This window comes from Aethalodelphis obliquidens, unplaced genomic scaffold, assembly GCF_003676395.1.
Source record: "Aethalodelphis obliquidens isolate GAN/ISIS:26980383/991018 unplaced genomic scaffold, ASM367639v1 scaffold5, whole genome shotgun sequence".
Lineage (NCBI taxonomy): Eukaryota > Metazoa > Chordata > Mammalia > Artiodactyla > Delphinidae > Aethalodelphis > Aethalodelphis obliquidens.
The window spans coordinates 78,962,492-78,972,613 of NW_020837949.1; the positions used below are offsets into that span (position 1 = coordinate 78,962,492).

At 40.1% G+C, this 10,122-nt stretch overlaps 1 pseudogene; it reads left to right on the forward strand.

Moving 5' to 3' along the window:
- Positions 1-5,063: 5,063 nt before the first annotated feature.
- LOC113617864 (keratin, type II cytoskeletal 8 pseudogene) lies at positions 5,064-6,556 on the forward strand (annotated as a pseudogene).
- Positions 6,557-10,122: the final 3,566 nt, after the last annotated feature.

The window sequence follows — 10,122 nt, forward strand, 5'->3', positions numbered from 1 at the left end:
TGTGGGCTCCTTAGTTGTGGCATGTGAATTCATAGTTGCAGCATGTGAACTTTTAGTTGCGGCATGCATGCAGGTTCTAATTCCTGGACCAGGGATCGAACCCGAGCCCCCTGCATTGGGAGTGCAGAGTCTTAACTGCTGTGCCACCAGGGAAGTCCCACATATCACTTTTATTTTATTATAAATGTTTGCTGTGTCTGTCTTTAATTGTGGGTATCTCCTGAAAAAAAAGTCAATTTACCTTCATACTGCCCTTCTCTGGCATAATTCATAGCACATATTAATGTCTTACATAAATAATAAACATAATAAATGAAAAAGTACCAACAGATGCGTTATTCATGCTGGCCAGTTTATTCAGCCAATTCATTGACAAAAGTAGATTTGTTGAAGAACATACTTAGGGAATTTCTTCTATCATATATTTTCCTAACATATTTTTATAAGCTCTTATTCATTATTGTTGGACTTCTCACCTAATAACCTATTTAGCACAAAGCTTCTGTATTGTATTTTATTATGTTCTTATACTTTCTTCATGGTAGTTTTAATAGTCATGTTTCAAACAGTCTGAGAAGCCATCACTCTGAAAGGGAAAAATAGTAGTTATTTCATCCTTCTCCCCAGACACAACTAGAATGAGTCTTTGATGTAGATTGTTAGTACAAAGCTAAATTGGTAGTCTAAACTGTATTCAAAAACCAAATCACATCATTAATTTTATAGAAGACATTGGGCTTAGAATTATAAACCCTTGTCTATTTTTGTCTTATTCTTACTGAAAATTGACTTCTGATTAAATTATTAAATGCTTTGAGTTGCACTATAAAAATTAACTTCTAGGGGCTTCCCTGGTGGCGCAGTGGTTGAGCGTCCGCCTGCCGATGCAGGGGACACAGGTTTGTGCCCCAGTCCGGGAAGATCCCACATGCTGTGGAGCGGCTGGGCCCGTGAGCCATGGCTGCTGAGCCTGTGCGTCCGGAGCCTGTGCTCTGCAACAGGAGAGGCCACAACAGTGAGAGGCCCGCGTACCGCAAAAAAAAAAAAAAAAGAAAAAAATTCTAACTCCTTGTCACTATGCAATGAGATGAGATCAAATTATTTATAAACCTCTGCTCTGCCAGCAAGTGATGTCTCTTGGACCTCAGAAAGAAATTCAACACAAGAAAGAAATTCAACACAAGCTCACTTTCTAACTTAGAACTGAATTTTATAATAAGGTGTCATTCTTTAGAAACCAGCAATTATTTTATGCTCACACTATATTTATTTCCTTGGCAATGTCAGACACTTGCCTTGAACATTTTTGTATATGACTCAGTATTCATAACAGTGACAGTTGAAGTCAAAGTTTTCCTTCACATTTCCTCTTATTTATTTAGTTTTCAAGATACTTTGCCACCAAACACATTTAAAGTTTCCTATGATAAGTCAGCAAATGAAAGCTGTGAACCTATAATATAAGGCACTATGCTAAACGCGTAGAGCTGCAATGCAAAAGCAAAGAGCTACAGTGCAGCACAATTCACAAAACAGCTAACATTCTGGGACTTTTCAGTTTAGTTGGAGCAAAACTAGCAAAATAAGCCAATGCATTAGAGGTGCCAAATGAGTGATAATAACAAAAAACTATGTTTCTATAATTATTTAAAGTATCTTTTTAAAAAAATTGATGTCTAGTTGATTGACAGTGTTGTGTTAGTCTGGTGTACAGCAAAGTGATTTGGTTATCCATATATATACATATTCTTTCTCATATTCTTTTCCATTATGGTTTGTTACGGGATATTGAGTATAGTTCCCTGTGTTACACAGTAGGACCTTGTTGTTTATCTATTTTATATATAGTAGCTTTTATTTGCTAATCCCAAACTCCTCATTTATCCCTCACCCCCCATAGTTTGTCTTCTAATATGTCTGTGAGTCTGTTTCTGTTTTGTAAATAAGTTCATTTGTGTCATATTTTAGATTCCACACATAAGTGATATCGTATGGTATGTGTCTTTGTCTTTCTGACTTACTTCACTTAGTACGCTAAAGTATCTTTGTTTTTATATCGGTTGGTGACCAAGTATCAATTGGTCATCATTGAAACTATATAAGGTAGAATATAGAATTATAGGATAGAACTATACCTCCCTTTATACAGATCCATTACTATTTGAATTCAATATAGGAGTGCCAGGCTTCCCTGGTGGCGCAGTGGTTGGGAGTCCGCCTGCCGATGCAGGGGACACGGGTTCGTACCCCGGTCCGGGAGGATCCCACATGCCGCGGAGCGGCTGGGCCCGTGAGCCATGGCCGCTGAGCCTGCGCGTCCGGAGCCTGTGCTCCGCGGCGGGAGGGGCCACAACGGTGAGAGGCCCGTGTACCGCAAAAAACAAAAAAACAATATAGGAGTGCCTCTCCATTCATTCAGGGAGAAATACTGAACGGATTTCTCTAGCAATACCTGAGTGGGGAAGTTGGTGATAGGCTTTCCTTTCCATCCACTTAGGGGTCCAGGATCTACTTTCCGGTTCTCTGGGGCTTATGACTATCCTGAAATGATAGAAGGATTGTCTATATGAGGGTAAATCTAGTGAGGACTGAGCAAAATCTTGGCAAATGTAACAGGAATCACCTATTAACTTTGTTAAGACTCAGTTTCCTGAGAAAACTGATTTCATATTAGGTACTGAACTTAGTACCTAAGTTCAGAGATTGTTTTATGTGTGTTGTACTTATTAAAAGACACAATCTTTTTAAAGTACTTAACAAAATACCAGAGAATGATAAATTTTCAATAAATGTTACAGTTGCTAGAGGATTTGTGCCTCTTTCAAATGGGAAAATTGGTGGAAAATCAGCTATGCTCTACTTCATTCCTCCAGTAATTCTGGCAATTCTGAGATGCCTGTCCCACAAGGGCATGGCTGCATTGAGAAGCAGGGGTGTCTGTCGCAGTTGGAAGGAGCATTGAAGTGATAATGTTACCTAGTCCAAACTTATTCTCTCCTCACCACAGGCCAGTACATTGGGAGATGCGTTTTTGGGGCAAGGAATAACAACTTTATTCTGAAAGTCAGCAGACCCAGAAGAAGGCAAACTCATATCCTAGGGAAGCATCTTACCCGAGTTAGAATTCAGGCTTCTTTTATACTAAAAGTGGAGGGGGTGTGGTTGCTTGTGGCGAACTTCTTTGTGTCAGAATCCTTTGTTCTTGCATGTGTCCGCGTAGGTCAGGTCATGATGTTCCTGTAAACCTCCAGCAGGACAAATGTTATTCTCTGTTCTGCAACTTTTTATCTCTATGTGAATGAAAGAGTGTTATACCTTTAAAGGTCAGAGCCTCGAGAATAGGCTATCTTATATATTTCAGGCTGTAGGCAACATTCTTCTACAAAAGGTGCAGAGCCAGCATGGCTAAGCACAGGCAACAGAACACAAAGGTTAAAGTAAAAGAAACAGATCCAGCATGGAGTCAGATGTGTTCTTCCCTATTACAATAAGAGTGGTTGAGAACCACTGTTCTAGATCTTGAAGCCAAGGGCACTAATTATTTTGAATCTTCATAAGTGCAGATAATTTTTTGTATAAAGCAGATGTCTCAAAATTTTTTGCTGACCTGAACTAAAATTTAAAGTTAGATGTCATTCTAGTTTTTCATTCAAAACGAGATTTTATGCTAATTCCAGTGGCTTCCAAAAACAATTTTTTTTTTTTTTTTGAGAAAGAAATCATTTGTCTAGTGAGGAAAGAGTTTCAACTGGCGCTGTGAAATAACAACATAGCTGAGTAAGAATATAATGAACAATAAGTAGAATGTGGTCTTTTGATCATGGAGAGCAATGTTTGGAGCATCAAGTTTGCTCTGTATGGGTGTTAGTATTTGTAAATATTCACGGTAACCATTCAGCCAGATTGCCACTTAGAAGCAATGTCAAGGCAAACAACTCAGTCTACTTCCTCCTGGCTGTTCAAAAAGTAACAACATGCCCTACAATCACACCTAAATCTGAAGACTGTCATTTCAGGAACTGTGCAGAGGAAAAAGAAAATTCTTAAAACTACTTTTGTTCCAAGTTAATGATAACCTGATGTCCAAAACATGAATTGGAGAAATTAATTTTGTTTAGGAACTTATTTCACTTTAGACTAAAATTGCTATGAAGATACCTCGGCCTCCTAGAAACAAAGGAATTTTTTTTTAATGTTTCCAGAAAAAGTTAAATTATGTCACAGGATTCTTAGACTCACTCTTTTTAATGGAAAAATGAATGAAAGGCAACTTCACTTGATATAAAATAATGTAGATTTCACTTTAGTTTTAAAGAAAATTGTTCATCTCAAATTTATAAATTTTCCATTTTAAGTATCTGCTAAAAGAGTGCTTTGTGACTATGTTAATTTTTTCACTTTTCTGTCTCAGTTAATTGAGTACCCTATGATTAAACTGTCATCTGTATTTAATCGTCAATTTTTTAATGCAAAATGAACTGTTAAGATTGTATTTACGTAATTTTATGGGTTTATGAGTTACTGTTTCCATAATAGATATTAGTGTAATTTATACTTGCCTGTTAATATATTGAAAAAAAAATATTGGTGATTTGGGCTTACTATGCAGGGACCAAATAATATATATGGGCTACATTACACAATATATTTGTTTCATTAAAATATATATGATTTCAGTATTTTGTAGGCCAGAACATGAATTATATTTTCAATATCACTTCATAAGTTTATAAACAAGAAGATATTATATTACCCAGACACTCTCTTTTTCAGAATGTAGAAGTCCACTAACAATACACTTCTTTTAGTATATATCTTTAAAATTTTGACAATGTAGCCTTTCTCAAAGTACATTGAGGGTAATCAACTAATGATGTGCATATTTTTAAGTTTAAAAAAATTAAGACCCTTTTAGAAAATGTTTTTGGAAAAATCTACATATAATTAGGGATAAAAACTCATTCTCCAAAATGAACTCTAAATACCCATGATCAAAATTTGAAATACTGAGGAGCAGCTCTGCAACTCCTAGAGTCTCTGTGTGCTTCGGCCTTCTTGCCTCCTCTCCAGCCTCCACCATGTCCATCAGGGTGACCCAGAAGTCCTACAAGGTGTCCACCTCCGGCCCCCAGTCCTTCAACAGCCGCTCGTACACCCGTGGGCCGGGCGCCCGCATCAACTCCTCGGCCTTCTCCCAGGTGGGCAGCAGCAGCAGCAGCTTCCGGGGCGGCCTGGGCAGCAGCATGAGTCTGGCTGCAGGTCACAGTGGGGCCCCAGGTCTGGGGGACATCACAGCTGTCATGGTGAACCAGAGCCTGCTGAGCCCCCTCAAGCTGGAGGTGGACCCCGACATCCAGGCCGTGCGCACCCAGGAGAAGGAGCAGATCAAGATCCTGAACAACAAGTTTGCCTCCTTCGTCGACAAAGTACGGCACCTGGAGCAGCAGAACAAGATTTTGGAGACCAAATGGAACCTCCTGCAGCAGCAGAAGACAGCCCGGAGCAACATAGACAACATGTCTGAGAGCTACATCAACAACCTCTGGCGGCAGCTGGAAACCGTGGCCCAGGAGAAGCTGAAGCTGGAAGTGGAGCTTGGCAACATGCAAGGGCTGGTGGAGGACTTCAAGACCAAGCATGAGGAAGAGATCCAAAAGCGCACAGACATGGAGAATGAGTTTGTCATCATCAAGAAGGATGTGGATGACGCTTACACGAACAAGGTAGAGCTGGAGTCCCGCCTGGAAGGGCTGACTGACGAGATCAACTTGTACAGGCAACTGTATGAAGAGGAGATCCACGAGATACAGTCGCAGATTTCTGACACCTCCGTGGTCCTGTCCATGGACAACAGCCGCTCTCTGGACCTGGATGGCATCATCGCCGAGGTCAAGGTCCAGTATGAGGAGATCGCCAACCACAGCCGGGCTGAGGCTGAGACCATGTACCAGATCAAGTACAAGGAGCTGCAGCCCTTGTCTGGGAAGCATGGGGATGGCCTCCATCACACGAAGATTTCCGAGATGAACCGGAACATCAACCGACTCCAGGCTGAGATCGAGGGCCTCAAAGGCCAGAGGGCTTCCCTGGAGGCCGCCGTTGCTGATGCCGAGCAGCGTGGGGAGCTGGCCGTCAAGGATGCTCAGGCCAAGCTGGCCGAGCTGGAGGCCGCTCTGAGAACCGCCACGCAGGACATGGTACGGCAGCTGCGCGAATACCAGGAGCTCATGAACATCAAGCTGGCCCTGGACGTGGAGATCGCCACCTACCACAAGCTGCTGGAGGGCGAGGAGAGGCGGCTGGAGTCTGGGATGCACAACAAGAGCATCCACACCAAGACCACCAGCGGGTACTCAGGTGGGCTGACCTCAGCCTACGGGACCCCTGGCCTCAACTACGGGCTGAGCTCCTACCAGTCCAGCTTGGGCTCTGGAGGGGGCTCTGGCTCCTTCAGCCGTAGCAGTTCCAAGGCTGTGGTTGTGAAGAAGATTGAGACCCGTGATGGGAAGCTGGTGTCGGAGTCCTCTGACATCCTGCCTAAGTGAAAGGCTCCCGCGATCCCTTCCAGCCTCCCCGCTCACTTGCTCCTGCAGGAAGGAGTTATGCAGGGGAGTGTTGGAACCAAAGACCTGAGGCTCAGTCCCGTCCTTAGCCCACCCCTGGGGGAGTCAACTGCCTGGGGCTCCCTCTGTTGCCCACGCCCCCAACTAAAAGCCAATCCAAGTGTCTTTTTCAGAATAAAGCTTCAGCTGCCTCTGCCAACAACAACATCAAAAAATTGAAATACTGAGATTCAAAATTAAGACAATAATAGCATCTCTGCCATGGAAATATAATGTAGATCAATCAAGTGTTAATTATATCCATGTGTAATTTTCCTATCAATTACTAGATTGTTGAAATAATACATGTATTCTATATGTCCACATATGTATATGTTTCTATAACTTTTTCCAAGAGTAAAGAATAGTGAAATAAATATTAAGAAAAAACTGTGTCTTTACAAGTTTGATAAATTGATGCCAGATTGCCCGTAGAAATATTACCAACTTAAAATATATTGAACAGTATATTAAAGTGCGCATTTCTTCATGCCCCCTTCCAATTAGAATAGTATAAATTGTAAAACCATTGCTAATCTGGTAGGTAAAGAATACCTGCAATGTTTCATTAGTTTACAGTTATTTCATTACTAGTGCATGTTGTTGTCTTTTATCTGTTTATAGTTGCTTTTGTCTTTTGCTTTTGTGACTTTTCTCTTTAAGTATATTAAATGATGTACATTTAAGGCCCAGCATCCAGTCCACCTTTAGACCAAGGACACAAGCCCTAGAAGTCAACCTAGGGCAGCAAGAATTCCCTTACATAGTAGTAGGCAGACCGAAGAGTGCTGACGTGTCTCCTGTACCAGGATAACTATATAATTTTGGCAATGGACCTGAAACTCACAGTCACTCTGACTGGCAGCTTGCCACACATGTAGCATTATATAAAAACTTCAGGCATGCCTCTGCAAGGAACTCCAGAGGCATGAGGGAGTTCCTTTCATCCTTTTGAGATTTTTTTATCCTAGTTCTGCATATAAATCAAAGTGAAGAAAATTTCAGCTCAGTTGTAATTCTTGTCCATATTCAAATTTGGATCAATTCTTTGTAGTCTGGCCTACCCCTCACTTTCCAGGAACAGAACTTATTTTCTATGAGAAATTATCTCTGTGCCATATTCTATGTGGCTTGGATGAGCTAATAGCACGTAAAAAGGTTCATGTGGCCAAGGATGACCAATCACAGAACTCATCTCTGACTTCCTGATGATATTTATTCTGGAGTACATGTCCTAATCAGAGCAAATTTAAGCTTATCTTAGATTTTGCTGGTGGGATTCCTTTCTTGTTTGGGGTAGCTGAGAACGTAGGATGCAACCCTGAAACTGCCCATGGTCCCCTTGCCACCAGAAGAAAAGGGCTTGTATGAAAATGAAGCCAATATATAGGAAAGCATAATTCAGAGACGGAAAAAGAGTTCAGATGCTGTAGCTTAAACAGTTGAATCTAGCTTTACATAGGTTTTCCAGTTAAATGAACAAATATATCCTTCTTTCTATTGGAGCCAATTGTGTTGGGTTTTTGATATCAACACTGAAAGATTCTTGACTGATACAGTAATCCATGTTTTTTGTCCCTTTTTCTTTTGGGGTGTACATCTTTTCATTGATATGTAAAAATTCTCTTTACCTTTAATCATGTTTATGGTATTTTTTGACAGAATTTTGATGATATTACATTTTTACATTAAGTCTAACCTTTACTTTCTTCCTGGCATGACTCCCTGTTTATAAAATGATAATACACCTATTCAGTTCACCTATTTTTTTTTCTAATTCTCACCTGCTACACACAGTAAATTTCCCTGTTTTTGCAGGTCTTTCTTTTGTTTCATTGCTTTCTTTATCTTTTAAGATAGTACCACACTCATTTTGGTCATATTATCTTTTTTTTTACATCTTTATTGGAGTATAATTGCTTTACAATGGTGTGTTAGTTTCTGCTTTATAACAAAGTGAATCAGTTATACATATACATATGTTCCCATATCTCTTCCCTCTTGTGTCTCCCTCCCTCCCACCCCTCTAGGTGGTCACAAAGCACCCAGCTGATCTCCCTGTGCTATGCGGCTGCTTCCCACTAGCTATCTATTTTACATTTGGTAGTGTATAGATGTCCATGCCACTCTCTTGCTTTGTCACAGCTTACCCTTCCCCCTCCGCATATCCTCAAGTCCATTCTCTAGTAGGTCTGTGTCTTTATTCCTGTCTTACCCCTAGGTTCTTCATGACATTTTTTTTCTTAAATTCCATATATATGTGTTAGCATACGGTATTTGACTTTCTCTTTCTGACTTACTTCACTGTGTATGACAGACTCTAGGTCTATCCACCTCATTACAAATAGCTCAGTTTCGTTTCTTTTTATGGCTGAGTAATATTCCATCGTATATATGTGCCACATCTTCTTTATCCATTCATCCGATGATGAACACTTAGGTTGTTTCCATCTCCAGGCTATTGTAAATAGAGCTGCAATGAACATTTTGGTACATGACTCCTTTTGAATTATGGTTTTCTCAGGGTGTATGCCCAGTAGTGGGATTGCTGGGTCATATGGTAGTTCTATTTGTAGTTTTTAAGGAACCTCCATAGTGGCTGTACCAATACACATTCCCACCAGCAGTGCAAGAGTGTTCCCTTTTAAAAAAAAAAAAAAAAAAAAGAGTGTTCCCTTTTCTCCACACCCTCTCCAGCTTTTATTGTTTCTAGATTTTTTGATGATGGCCATTCTGACTGGTGTGAGATGATATCTCATTGTAGTTTTGATTTGCATTTCTCTAATGATTAATGATGTTGAGCATTCTTTCATGTGTTTGTTGGCAGTCTGTATATCTTCTTTGGAGAAATGTCTATTTAGGTCTTCTGCCCATTTTTGGATTGGGTTGTTTGTTTTTTTGTTATTGAGCTGCATGAGCTGCTTGTAAATTTTGGAGATTAATTCTTTGTCAGTTGCTTTATTTGCAAATATTTTCTCCCATTCTGAGGGTTGTCTTTTGGTCTTATTTATGGTTTCCTTTGCTGTGCCAAAGCTTTGAAGTTTCATTAGGTCCCATTTGTTTATTTTTGTTTTTATTTCCATTTCTCTAGGAGGTGGGTCAAAAAGGATCTTGCTGTGATTTATGTCATAGAGTGTTCTGCCTATGTTTTCCTCTAAGAGTTTGATAGTTTCTGGCCTTACATTTAGGTCTTTAATCCATTTTGAGTTTTTGTGTATGGTGTTAGGGAGTGATCTAATCTCATACTTGTACATGTACCTGTGCAGTTTTCCCAGCACCACTTATTGAAGAGGCTGTCCTTTCTCCACTGGGTCATATTATCTTTTAACACTTGTTAAAATTTTTTGTCCCTCAGTAATTTTCCTTGCTGTTCTTATACTTGTAGTGTCTAGATAGAATTTTACAATCATTTTACATAGCATATCTCAGCTGTTATTTAAATTTTCTCAGTGATATTTTACAGTATGTCCTAAAGAGGGCCTGTACATTTTCTTCTAATTTTTCCCCAAGGAAGTCTATA